Raw genomic sequence first — 14,286 nt, forward strand, 5'->3', positions numbered from 1 at the left:
TGTTTTTCACCCAACACCGGCCGGCCGGTCGGCCACCCCAAAAATCGACGCCGATCGGGCGCCGCCATGTTGGAAGTCCGCTCCGTCTGTGTCCGGTCGGGCCGCACCGTTTAATGAATACGAATGAGATGAGAAAAAGTTCGTCCCCCGTTAGGCCAGCGAACGAACACATCAGCTAACGGGGGGAGCGGACGCACGCAAGGACACGTTCCAACCAAGGCTGGGCGGGAAGTCATTCGAGAAAACCATAATAGAGTAATGATGGGCCGGTTGCCGGCCCAGTCCGAGCTCCTTCGGAACGAAAACCGACGGTGGCCGGGCGTTGCACCCACCGAGACATGTCGCTGCCTGCCGCAGACTTCACGGGACGGAATCGGAGTCAGGGCCAGATTTTAACTAAAAGTTTACTTAATTTATTCATAACGTTACCACAGTCCGAGTGCTTAGGGTGGTAAAGGACACTGGAAACCTCCGAAAAGGAACCACATTATAGGCCGCACGCGCATCCCGAGTATGTAGTTACTGATTTCGGAGCGGATTGTTTTATCCGGGAGAGAGAGAGAAAACAACAGCCGAGATGTGACACCGTGCGAGGTCTTGAAGGAGTCAAACTACGTGGCGATGCCGAGCTTCCTACCGAGCCGGATGATGTGTCCTGCCCGTGAGAACAACACACAGGAAAGCCCCTCTCAGTCCCCATCAAGTGCTGTACCCCAACGTGCCGTGCCGTGCCCAATCAATTATTTACCGAAGGTCCCGTGCGGGTCCAGCATCCTTTCAAAGGATTCAATTAACCACGGGTCCGAGACTCAAGGCTCGCGGCTCGGTGGCCAGTCCTTCCCGAGGGGGCGCGGCTGGCAACCTGACGGCAACACATGGGCAACAAATGGTCGCGTAATTAATTGGTGGTTTGGTAGCGGTGTCCTCGGCGATGTCCTTGCGGTGTCCCCACGGTGTGAGCTGTTGGTGGTTGGCGCACAAATGAAATGCGTGCACTACACAGCAGCGGCGACAATTATTTATGGTCCGCACGTCCATTCGGGTCGGGTTTTGTCCACTTCGAGTCGTTATGAGAGGCTGGGATAGGGTCTCATTCGTTAGTGTTTGGTGAGAAGAAGTCATTTCAAATAGTTTCTGTTGGTGATTTTAGCTTGATTTCTTGGAGTTACTTTATACCAGATGGACTAAACCGATAAGGCTATTTTCTGGTTGCGTCTATTTTACATTTGCTCCAAAACTCCATTTTACCGATTTATTTCTTCGTCTGCTCATTAGATCGGTCTGATTTGATAGATTTTACTATTGTTTTGTCTTTGCCATTGTTTGTCCCAAGAAGCTCGGATTTGGTCATTGGTCCTTTCTTTTGGTTCTTGGTCTTTTGGTGAATTTTAGGTCTAGTAGTGTTTTATTTGAATTGTTCCGATTTAAACGTTTCGTTTTTTTTATTATAATGAGAGCCTCAGAGCCGTATAAAAATACCGCCTTCATCGTCAGGGTTCGAACTCAGGTCCTTCGCTTAGAAAGCAATGAATTGATCCAGGTTCATCTACGGTCGAGACACTCCGATTGATCGTTAGAAAAGCCAATTTCCGAGGACGTTGAAAATAAACAATACTATAACCATCTTGTTGTTTTCGATGAATGACCGCTGAATGGACTACCGCCTAGAGTACTATCATCCAGTGACAATACGAAAACAAACCCTTGCAGCTAAATGAGTCAAACGTAGAACAGTCTCTTAAAACCGGATTAAGCGAAGGGAAAAAGTTTCCCAACATATTAATGGATCGCCAGGTAGTAGTTCGTTAGAAGTGATTAAATCAAACCACGATGCTGTGCTGCAAATCTGCTGGCGAAGGCAAGAGATGCTGGCTGTGGGTCCTAATTTTCCTAAACCCATAAATGTGATTGTTACCGAACGGTGCTTGCTCACGGACCACAAGACAATCGCGAACCTGAACGTTGGTGAGGAATTTGCGGCATTTGCCAGCCCCAGCCTGCTATTTCGATTCGGCCATTTTGTGTCCGCCTGTCCCCGGAGCCACACGGTGCCACTATTTTCCCGTGTGCGGGAACCAGGAACTTGTTTTAACTTGTTCCCTGGCCGATGGCCGAAGGAGAAAAACGCTTCCCCCGACGCTGTCGGGGCAAAGGAAGAAAATTAATTTCCTGCTCACCCTGAAAACTCTCTTTTCGAAACTCTACGGACACTACGGGAAAGGAAGTTCATTTCTAATGGGCCAATGCGATAAAAAGTGAATTGATTGCTGCCGCCGCCTCTCCTCCCTCCCTGTGTGTGCCCCGCCAGGTCAAGTGAAGTGCAACCCACGACTAATTTCATTTCGTCTATTTATGGTACTGGCCCGGCCTTCCCAAGTACTTGCCCGAGCCCCAAGCTTCCCTACGATTGGGAGTCAAGGGAGTCACTTAACGGTGTGTGTGCGGTGTCCTATTCAATACCCGCTGCTCAGGAGGGGGAAGAAAAAAGGCTCAAGAACCCACCTCTTTATGCTCTTCGATGTTCATAAACCCAATTGATCGGCCCAGCCACAATCAGACGCCACCAAAGTCCGACCGAACTCCAACTCCAGCGTATGTGTCTGTAAGGGGGCGAAGCGGCCATGTTGCGAAGCGCCCACCACTCGAAAAGCATAGCATCGAGTGCGGGTATTTATGAGCGTGAAGCGTGCCCCGCGTACGGTTCTGGACTTTATTAGGCCAGCGTGCGTGCGCCCGGGCAATGATTCGGGTGGTTTTATGAGATTGGACGGGATAAGACTTTCACTTTTGGGCCACTTCCGCAAATCGGAAATCTTGTTGCCATTCGCTTGTTTTTGTCTACTTTGGACCCCTCCGGCCCACCCAAACACTTGGCCAACTCGGACTCGTTCGGTTCTGCGGTTTCCACGGTTCTACTTTCGACTCTCGAGGCGAATTTCTTCTCGGTGCGGGGCAGAATGTGGCCGGTCCTAATAAAGTCATCTGATTTGATGTCGCACGCTGGGAAGCGCTCCGCAGATCAAAGTCCTGGTGTCCTGCGTGAATCCGTTCCCATCGGCAGAAGTCTATAAATACACATTCTCCGACAACAGACGGAGCGACACAACAAAGCAGCCCATAACCCACCGGGCAACGGATGGGCAAATAAATGAAATTTTGATTATTTTGCTATGCTGCATCTCGCTCGGCACAAAGGATTCGCTCTCTATCTCTCTCGCTCTCTTTCTATCCCGCCGCTAGGGATGGGTCTCTGTATTTATTTAGTTACCGGACCCGGGTGGCGTTCTGATGGACATTCAATTGAATTACGTGCCGGAGAGTGCTGACGGGACCGACATTTTTACGGGGTAGCCTTGCGAAGACGTGCCGGGGCGGGTTCCCTGGACGAGGCGGCGGCGTGTCATCAGAAGAAGGTGATGATGGTCTGTGATGGGGAGTGAAAACGAAAAAACCACCAGACGGGGAACGACGGGCGTCCGAATTGGAAAGGATGCTCGGTCCCACGCAGTGTCGTTATGGTGCGCAATTCAGTGTAATATCCTGAAAGGAAATTTCATCAGTATCGTCTTGTGTGCGTCTGTCTTGCGTCACTTTCTTTCACTGGTTCTGTTCTCGGACATAATGAATCAGGTACGTCAGGCGTTGTTAGTGTCGATGACTGAAAATCCAAATAAGGGTATAAAATCGATCGATTGATTGAATGGTGTTCAAACTTTTTTTAATTTACTACAGATCATTAATTGATGTAAAGCTGAGTTCACCGAAACCCATCCACAGCGGACACTCAATGGGAATACAAGAGTTCAATCAACTCAATTCCTGGCTAAAATAAAAACATGATGAAAAGAAAGCCTTTAGTTTCTTTTCAGCTCCAACTTTGCCACTAGAACGAAGAGCGTTTCATGCTGGCCGCCGGATTTGATACATTCCGCGGCTCATGCAATCAATCAAATGGGCTGAAATGCAAACGAAATCGGATTCTATCGATCAATCCAACGGTAGAAAGTGGTTCATGGAGAGGAAAAAAACGTACAAAAAGTACGCAAACAAATGCAGCGTGCTAGTGGCGCCCATCGATAATGCGAACCGAGCACGAACATCGAAATTTGAGCGGTGAAATTTTCATATTTTATCGATGCGCTTCTTTTTCTTTTCTTTTTTTGCCCTTCTATTTTAGATCAGCCTGACGGAATTCATATAAAACATAGAAAACATAGAAAACTGTGTAACGCCTTAGTACCGCACATTTTGGACTGAAATTCATTCAGAATCACTGACTAACTTCATCTTCCTAGGGCTAATCTTCCTAAATGAGAAGCTGGTTAAACGTGTTCCTCGCAATATTGCGTATAAAAACAATCTGAATATTTAGAGTTCTAGATTTAGATGTTTGGTGCTCAATAAAAGCTCTGTGCTTTCTTAAGAATATTCTTCAAACAGCTCATTTGCATCGCGCTAAATCGCCTTTGGTTAGACTAATTAACTGCACGGTCTTATCTCCGGGGTCACTGCCTATTCTCCAACGCTCTGCCGATTGAGCGTGACCCTCCTTTACTCCTATCTTCTGTTTACGTGTGATTTTTTTCTGTCTCCGAAGATGCCAGGGAATTCCCTCGCTATCTAGCCGTTTGGCCGGCCGGAACCTTAATCAGCTTGAGGCAGCGCACCGCTCAGTTCAAGTTTAGCTCACGGAAGCATCGGATGTCTGAGAATGAACAGAATCAAACTGTGCAGGCTTCTCGTGATGATTGGATTAGTCGTTTTTGTGTCGTTGATCAGCGTAAGCCAAGGGTACGTTCGAAGCTCGATCGCAAGCAGCACACCACAGTGTCCTTAACCGTTCGCAGGTTTCTGGTGGTGGCACCGAACCATATCCGATCCAATCAGAACTACACGGTGGTGATCAGCAATTTCGAGTCGAATGCGAAAACCACCCATCTGAAGCTGTGGATCGAAGGTCATGCGGTGGACGGCACCGGTACCCTGAACGTCACCAAAGATGCCGAAGTGCCACAGAACACAAATCGAATGATTCACTTCAGCGTAAGTATGATGCGGGAGCGATCCTGATCCCAGTTGACCTCACGCTCTCTCTTTTTGGTTGGCTTGGTCAGCTTCCTGCTAATCTCGCGCCCGGCAGCTACAAGCTCACCGTCGATGGACAGCGTGGCTTACGCTTTCACCGAGAGACGGACCTGACGCTGTTGAGCAGATCCCTCGCCGGCTTGATACAAATCAGCAAGCCCGTATTCAAACCAGGCGACACGGTTCAGTTCCGAGCGATCGTTTTAGACACAGACCTAAAACCTCCCGTCGGCGTAGCAAGTGTTTATGTAACCGTTCAAGACCCCCACGGAAACGTCATACGTAAATGGTCGGCCGCACGGCTACATTACGGAGTGTTCGACAACGACCTGCAGATAGCGCCATCACCGATTCTTGGCACCTATTCTATCACGGTGCAGTCGAAGGAAGAAGAACTAGCGTCAAAGACGTTCGAGGTGAAGGAATACGTTCTGTCCACTTACGACGTGGATGTCTACCCATCGGTAGTGCCACTGGAGGAACATCAGGGCTTAAACCTTACGATATCGGCACAGTACAATGTCGGAGTGCCCGTCGAGGGCTCCGCTATAGTAGACGTCTACCTCGAGGATGACATACTTGATCAAAGAAAAATGGTGAAACTGATCGGCAGTGGTCAGCTGGTGGTGCAGTTCAATAATGAGTTAGAGGTTTTTGACGATTCTCAGGGTGTCCGGCTGAATGTCACGTTTACCGAGAAGCATACCAGTAAGTAAACGGCACACTTGGGGAGTTTACAATGGTTCAAACTATCTGGCCTATTGCAGATCGAACAGTCTCCAAAGAGCACTACATTACGGTGTACAAACACAAGTATCGTGTGGAGCTTATCAGGGACACTCCCACCTTCCGCCCTGGGACGCTCTATGCCTGTGCCGTTAAGGTAGCATTTCAAGATGGCAGACCAGCGCAAGGAGTTTCCTTTCAGGTGACCGTTGATGGCCTTTCTGCTGTTTTCAAAAACACCTATAAAACAGATGATAGAGGTCTTACAAAACTGGCCTTGAATACGGACAAATCCACGGATGAGCTCTACATAACAGTAAGATATTCACCATCACGAGAATACCTTGTATATCTTACTGTATCTTTCATTTAAGGTATCAATCGACGGGCAAGACATATTGGGAGAGGTGATTGATGCGATTCAACACGACAGTAGAGCATTTCTGAAGGTCAATTTTGAGTCCTCGTAAGCACACCTAACCCGCCCTGTAAAGATATGGCTATTTTACGATACATTATAACTCTTTATTCAAGTCCAAAAGCGAATACTCCAATCTCGCTTCGAGTGACCTGCACGAACAAGATGTCGTTTTACTTGTACTACATCATCGCAAAGGGTGACCTTATTGACTCAGGCTTCGTACCGCTCAGCAATGTAACCACACATCTCCTCAAGTTGAAGCCATCGGAGAAGATGATCCCGAAAGCGAAGATAATTGTGGCCACTACCTCCAACAATATCGTGGTCTACGATTTCGTAGACCTGGACTTTGCGGACTTCCAAAACAATGTAAGCAAACGGATCAGTCTTTGATTTGGTCGGTCGAATATTTGACGTGTAATCTTTGATTCGTAGTTCGATTTAAAAATTGATAAAAACCAAGTGAAACCCGGCGAAACTCTTAAGCTCACGATGACCGGTCACCCTGGATCGTACGTGGCTCTGGCGGCGTACGATAAAAGTTTGCTACAATTCAGCAAAGATCACGATCTGTATTGGGACGACGCGGTGAAAGCATTCGATGGACTACATTCGATCGAGGAAAATATTTTCGATCCTTTCGGAGTGAGTACAATGTCGTCGCGATTTCGCAAAGAAGACTTAGCAGACTCGCATTCTTTCAGAGCTTCGGGCTGATCGCTCTCTTGCGAGAAGGCATATCTTTCCTCAACGGTAACAGCCTTCCAACTCAGACAATGCTCTCTAGTCTATCATATTCTTACACTTTTGTCGGCCATTTTCTCCCTTTCAGCAAACACTGGCCGAGCTGGCCTACTTTCTCGAAGAATCTCTCGGTCAAAGTCAGTGTCGTATAGGACAAACTTTTTGGAGTCTTTCCTGTGGACAAACCTAAGTATGCCTCAATCGGGATCGTCCATGCTGGAGGAAGGGGTACCAGACTCGACGACCTCTTGGCAGGTCACGGGATTCTCCATCGATCCGGTGTACGGGTTGGGGATCATTAAGAAACCGATCGAATTCAAAACCGTTCAGCCGTTCTACATCGTGGACAACCTGCCGTACTCCATTAAGCGTGGCGAAGCGGTACTGTTACAGTTCACCCTTTTCAGCAATCTACCAGGAAAGGCCAAGGTGACGATGCACATTGTAGACAACCAAATGGAGTATATCGGACCATCTGCCAAAGACTCAAGTTACACCAAATCGGTCACCGTTCCGCCGAACGTCGGAGTTCCCATTTCATTTCTGGTAAAATCGCTTACAATCGGTGAGATGGTGGTACGGATCAGTGCTTCAATTGATCGTGGCAGCCAGAGCGAAATGGATGGGATCGAAAAAGCGATCCGTGTGTTGCCGGAGAGCTTGGTACAGCGCAAGTCAAGTTCGCGGTTCTTCTCGCACGACACCTACCGAAACCAGTCGTTTGCAATGGTGTTGGATATCGACAGGAACGCCGATCGTGGTTCGCAAAAGATCGAGTTTACCCTTGTCCGTGAGTGTGCCCTTGCCGCGATTCTACCGCGTATGCCGATAATAGATTCGGCTCTTTTTTCCTTTCCAGCCAACATACTGACCACGGTGTTGAAGAATCTGAACAACCTGCTCAGCGTTCCCAGTGGTTGTGGCGAACAGAACATGATCCGCTTCGTGCCCAACATCCTGGTGCTGGACTATCTGACCGCGATCGGGTCCAAGGAGCAACACCTGATGAGCAAGGCAGAGGGTCTCCTGAAGCTCGGCTACCAGAACCAAATGAAATACCGGCTGTCAGATGGCTCGTTCGGTCTGTGGCCTAGCTCCGAGGGAAGTGTCTTTCTGACGGCTTTCGTCGGAAACTCGATGCAGATAGCCTCCAAGTACCTACCGGACGTGGATGCCGCGATGATACTGAAAGCGTTTGACTGGCTGGCCAAGAAACAGCACAGCTCCGGACGGTTCGATGCTGCCGGTGCCGTCTACCACAAGGATATGCAGGGTGGCCTACGAAACGGGGTAGCGTTGACGTCGTACGTACTGATTGCATTTCTGGAGAACGAAAGTGCGGCGTTGAAGTACCCGCAGGTGATCGAGAAAGCGGTGCGGTACATCACCGGCAACCTGCCAGGTATGAAGGATGCGTACGATCTGTCACTCGTCACTTATGCACTGTGGCTGAACAATCATTATCAAAAGCACGAGGCGCTAGCAAAGCTGATGGACCTGAGCACGACCTCGAAGAACGAAACCGAACGACACTGGCACCGGTCGGTCAACAAAGTCGAAACCACGGCCTACGCCCTACTGTCACTCGTGCTGGCCGAGCGGTACGTCGATGGTACGGCGGTTATGCGTTGGCTCGTGGACCAACGGTACGAAACCGGAAGCTTCCCGCGTACGCAGGACACGTTCGTAGGCCTAAAGGCCCTCACCAAGCTGGCCGAAAAGATCTCACCCGCGCGCAACGACTACTCGATCCAGCTGATCTATCCACAGCGGCGCAAAGAGTTCCGCGTCACGTCGCTCAACATTGAGCAAATGAGCTACGACGAGTTCACGGAAAACACCAACAAACTAGAGTTCCAAGTGGCAGGCTTTGGGTTTGGGTTGCTGCAGGTCTCGTACGAGTACGCGCTGGAGCTGAGCCGGTTCCGTCCGCAGTTCAATCTGGACGTGGTCCGACGAAACAGCACTCTCGACAGCAAGCTGGAGCTGTACGTATGTAGCAGCTTCATACCGAAACTGGTCGACGAGCGGTCCAACATGGCGCTGGTTGAAGTCTTCTTCCCAAGTGGGTACGTCGTTGACAGTAAACCCATCAGCGAGAAAACCACCGCCAATCCCATAAGCGTAAGTAGAGCTCCCGGCCGGTATGGGTCTCGTTAGCAACGGCCTACTTTTCTTGCAGAATATCGAAATCCGGTTCGGAGGCACCTCGGTTGTGCTCTACTACAACAACATGGGAATCGAGCAGAACTGCTTCCTGGTCACGGCTTACAGACGGGTGCAGGTGGCCTTCAAGCGACCGGCGCACGTCATCGTGCACGACTACTACGATCCACGTAAGACGAGAGGCGTTTGGTACCTCGGACTTCAACTTTGACCTGACTTGATTTGTTTTTAGAGCTAACTGCCGTTCGGACGTACGAGGTCGATAGCCAGGACGTGTGCGAAATCTGCGACCCAGCTGACTGCCCCGATTCGTGCAGTGTCCATTGAGACACACGGCTTGAAACAAATGTTAACATAAACCAATCGGTAACGTTTGAAGTAAACAAGAATAAATATGTCAATGTGGCCAACCGACAATCCCGGGCCTTCTATCCCGGTAAACAACTCCACAATGGCCCCCGGCCAATGCATTGTCTCCCAAAACGTTCGTCAGCTCTTCTCTCGGAGGTCTCAGCGAGCGCGTCATTTATCTTAAGCTGTCATGAGTTCTCGGCCCGTACTCGATAACGACCTCTTGTAGTCGAGACTGACACCCAATCGGCAACGCGGGGAGGGTGTACGTTTATTTCGGTGATCATACGTCGAGCTTCGGCGGCGAGAACAGGCAATTTATGGTTGACGCAAATCCCTGTCACGCAATCGGTCGGCCGGAAGAAGAAGAAGAAGGACCAAACCCAATACGACCGAAACTGTCAGTCAGAAGGTGGCGTAGGCTCTTGGGCCAAGCGCCTGCAAATTTATGGCGTCCGCCGTGAAACATGAACTCCCGGCACGGCTCACCCAGGTCGCCCCCAGAAAAAAACGCCCCACAATATGACCAAACATAAGTGGGATGCAGGGTGGCTGTCAGCGGAGCGGACCCGGGCGAAGGATAAAGAGTGAAAGTTACATAAAACGTCATTTATCTAATTCACTTATCAATTTACTGCCGCTACATTTCGGAGCTGCTGGCTCCGGGAGGGGTTCACCGGTTCGGGGTTCACACGTATCCTGACCTCGCCCACCCCGGTCCGCGTATCCTGATCCCACCGCACCCACACCCGCTCGATGCGATTCGTTGCGACCCATCAATCAACGGCCGCAAATAACAACACTAACCGGCGGCAGGAAAAGGGAAATCCTACACGTCGCCGTCGTCATCGAAGTCGGTGCCGTCGAAGGATCGTTCGTGCTCTCCTCCGCCACCACCCAGGCGGACCATATGCTGTGCCCGGTGGTGATCGAACAGCGGATTCTTGATTGATTGGTAACACATAAAAGCAAGCCAAGCAAGAAGCCGAACATCGGCGCTGAAGCAGTGTGCCTTTGAGCGTGGACCGCGTATTTGTGTATCGGTCGCGGACCGATACGTGTCCTCAGCCACGCACACACAGAGTTTATTGTTTCGCATCTGACACGGTGTAACTCGGGAACGTGTAGTGGAGTGGCTTGCAATGAAATGTAGTCTTGGCCCAGCGTTTGACAAACGGATTAGTAACAAATTGCATGAATCAGGAGACCGATATCGTAAAGAGCGTTCCAAACAGAATTACTTATAATTTCATAACATGTAGGAAGATTAAATGAACAAAAATTACAACACTATAGTAGAAATGAGTGAAACTTAATAATAATAACATAAATAAATAAGAAAATAAATAAATAAATAAATAAATAAATAAATAAATAAATAAATAAATAAATAAATAAATAAATAAATAAATAAATAAATAAATAAATAAATAAATAAATAAATAAATAAATAAATAAATAAATAAATAAATAAATAAATAAATAAATAAATAAATAAATAAAAATACGCAAAATTTTCTTCCAACCGTTAATTGATTTTGGAACAATTACACTCAAGCGCTCGAGCCCACAGTGCCATTGCCGTGACGGGCTCATTGAAGCTAGTGGCCCGTGCTGTGCAAGATACGGCAATAATGAGGTTTGGAGGCTGCTGCCTGAAGCTGATGTTCCGTTCGTCTCGGTAGGCTCACCAGCAGTAGCTGGCTGGCTTGGGCATTAAAACAGTATAATTTGCGAAGGCACCGTCACCGGCGGTGGCCCAGGGCGGGTTCTGCGGTCTTGCATCGCGTGCGTAATGATGATGCTGTAGCTGTAGGTGGAAGGTGTCGACGTTAACATAAGTATGTTTGGTTTCGGGCGAGAGCTGGAGGCGGCTCCCCTAAGACCTTCCCTGTGAAGTGGTTCCCTGTTTTGGCAACGATTCCACGCCTTGTGGCTCGTTCCCGATTCGCTTGGAAATTGGTGTTTGGAAACTGTGGCAAACGGTGGCGCGTTGGGTGCCGCGTGGATCAAGAAAATTAGATGAACAAGAACCGCACCACCCAGGACCTGTCCGGGTTCGGGTGCTCCGGTCACGGTCCTCCCCAGCTGGAAGAAAAATCTCTGCCTAAACGAGAGATAAATCAACCATACCACGCCGGAAGTCTTGGTTTTATTTTGTTTTCGCTTGCGCTTTTCTTCGCCGGGGCGCGCTCTTTATCGCAGATGGTCCTCGGTAGGATATCGATACGCCGCCGGGATTCGGTTGATGGGCTCGGCGTTGAGTGGCCGAGCCGGGCCCGTGGCGAACGCACGGGGCCCGGTACGAAATTAAGAATGAGTGATTGGGAAATGAAGCCCATTTGTTCTAATGAGCTGAGTGGATGTGCCGAGATTGACTGTACCGTGGTTCCAATGAAGGGAACACCCGCCCAAGAGGCCCTCCCCGGGCAGGGTGGCCGGGATGGGTGGAATTGAATTTGAAGACTCCACGACTCGCGGTGATGGTGTGAACAGAGACTCCGTGAATCCGTACGTCAGCGAAATGTATTCGGCGCAACGAGCTGTTTGTTATCCCATTTTCCGGTGCCATTTTCGTTTGCGTTCTTGCCGTCTTCCTGGCGGTTCATCATTTTCATCGCCCTTTCTTTCGCTTTCGTCAGCTCCTCCGAGGGCTTCTTGCTTGGCGTCACGACGCGTTGTTGACGTCGTTATCGATACCACTTCAATTTGGTGCTGCGCTTTCTTTCGCGCCCGTTCCCGAACCCCGAACAAGCCCGTCTTCGCCTGCAGCCCATTTTTCCGCACGTTCCTGTGAGTGAATAATGAGCTGATGGTGCGCAGAAAGCGGCCGACTGCGGAAGTGGGAGATACTTGAAACGGAGCGAAGAAGATCGATATGTTTGGTTCGATCCGCTCGAATTCGCGAACAACAAAAATACGACGAACAGAATGATGGAAATTTAATAATTTACGACAATCTCTTTCGATGCCAGTTTCGGGAAACCATCCAGCTGTGCTTGGCCGAAAATACTCACAAAGAATCACCACGCTGACTGACGAGCGTAATCGTATAGAAAAAAATATTGTAAAAAGCCTTCAAAAAGAACATCGGACCTTGGCCGTGACAGTGAGCTCTAGATAGCAAGCCCAGAATAAGCTAAAAACTGCGAAAAGCGCCTCGTCCGAGTATTCAATTTGTGTCTATTTTTAAGCAATATTCGCCAAGAGGACATAGATTATTTCTATGCTTTTTTGGCTTTGAAGACCTGCGTTTATTGTTGTTGCATGGCTCGAATTATGGGACCAAAAACATTCTAGCTTTTAGAATTTCCCCAAAATAACTTGACCATGTACTGTTTTCTCTCGAGTCCGTAGTGGACGAAAAAAAAAACAAAAAATAGAGCGAACTGGCAAAACGATAACTACAGAGCTTGACACTAGCACAATGTCTAGCCTAGCCCTTGCTCAATATCTCACTGCTGTCGTTCATTGGCGTCCGGTGAAAATGCTGTCAAGCTCTGGCAGATCGGTTGTTGAGAATATGAATAAAACAACGCAAATCATCAAGCTCAACTACGAAGGTCACTATTTATATTTCGGGAATTGGCAACACTGATGTCATGTGAGTCCATGTGATGGTTCCATCGTAAAGTTTGACATTTTTGACGACATACGTACTCAGAACATTTTGTCATACGGACGCTATTTGTTTATTTTATATTTAGTTGAAAGTTTCGTCTCGGCAAAAAAATGGAACTGAATCGTGAACATTTTCGAGCGATGATTTTTTACGACTTTCGACGTGGATTATTACAACAAGAGTGCGTCAATCAACTTAATTTGACTTTTGGCGATGATGCTCCATCAAAAACCACTGTGTATCGCTGGTATAGTGAATTCAATCGTGGTCGTAGTTCGCTGTCCGACGAGTTTCGTGAAGGTCGTCCAAAATCGACTGTAGTGCCAGAAAACATCGATGCTGTGCACGAAATGATTAAGCAAGATCGTCATGTAACCTATTGTGAGATTGAGGCATCCCTAAGCATTAGTTCCACCAGCATATATGCGATTTTACATGAACACTTAGCTGTGCGAAAATTATGTTCACGTTGGATCCCACATAATTTGACAATCGCTCAAAAAAAGGCTCGTGTCGATTGGTGCAAAGAAATGCTTCAGAAATACAATCGCGGTGCTTCAAAAGACGTTTATAAAATCGTGACAGGTGACGAATCATGGATATATTCGTATGAGCCCGAAAGTAAGCAGCAGTCGACTGTATGGGTGTTCCAAGATGAACCAAATCCAACAAAAGTTGTTCGCACACGAAGCACTTCAAAGAAAATGGTGGCCTGTTTCTTCGGAAAAACTGGTCATATTGCAACAGTGTCTCTAGAGGATCGTAGAACAGTAAATTCTGAGTGGTACACAACCATCTGTTTGCCAGAAATCTTCGGTGAAATAAGGAAAACAAACAAGAGACGTCGGATTGTTCTTCATCATGACAATGCCAGCTCTCACACATCGGCTCAAACAAGAGACTATTTGAGCACTCAAAACATCGAATTGATGGGTCATCCGTCGTACAGCCCTGATTTGGCACCCAATGATTTCTTTTTGTTCCCATCCGTGAAGAATAAACTGCGTGGTCAACGATTTTCATCGCCCGAAGAAGCTCTTGAAGCGTTCAAAAATCATGTTTTGGAGATACCTCATTCGGAATGGAATAAATGCTTTGAAAATTGGTTTAAGCGCATGCAAAAGTGTATCGATCATCGTGGCGAGTACTTTGAAAAACAATAAAAATATAT

The 14,286-nt window shown here is 48.2% G+C and overlaps 1 protein-coding gene across 1 annotated transcript in view; it reads right to left on the reverse strand.

The window, feature by feature from the left end:
• LOC131215299 (protein O-mannosyl-transferase TMTC1-like) overlaps positions 1-14,286 on the reverse strand; it is a 62,340-nt gene that overhangs the window by 12,459 nt on the left and 35,595 nt on the right. The gene's annotated exons all lie outside the window — the stretch shown is intronic.

Source organism: Anopheles bellator, chromosome 1 (assembly GCF_943735745.2).
Source record: "Anopheles bellator chromosome 1, idAnoBellAS_SP24_06.2, whole genome shotgun sequence".
Taxonomy (NCBI): domain Eukaryota; kingdom Metazoa; phylum Arthropoda; class Insecta; order Diptera; family Culicidae; genus Anopheles; species Anopheles bellator.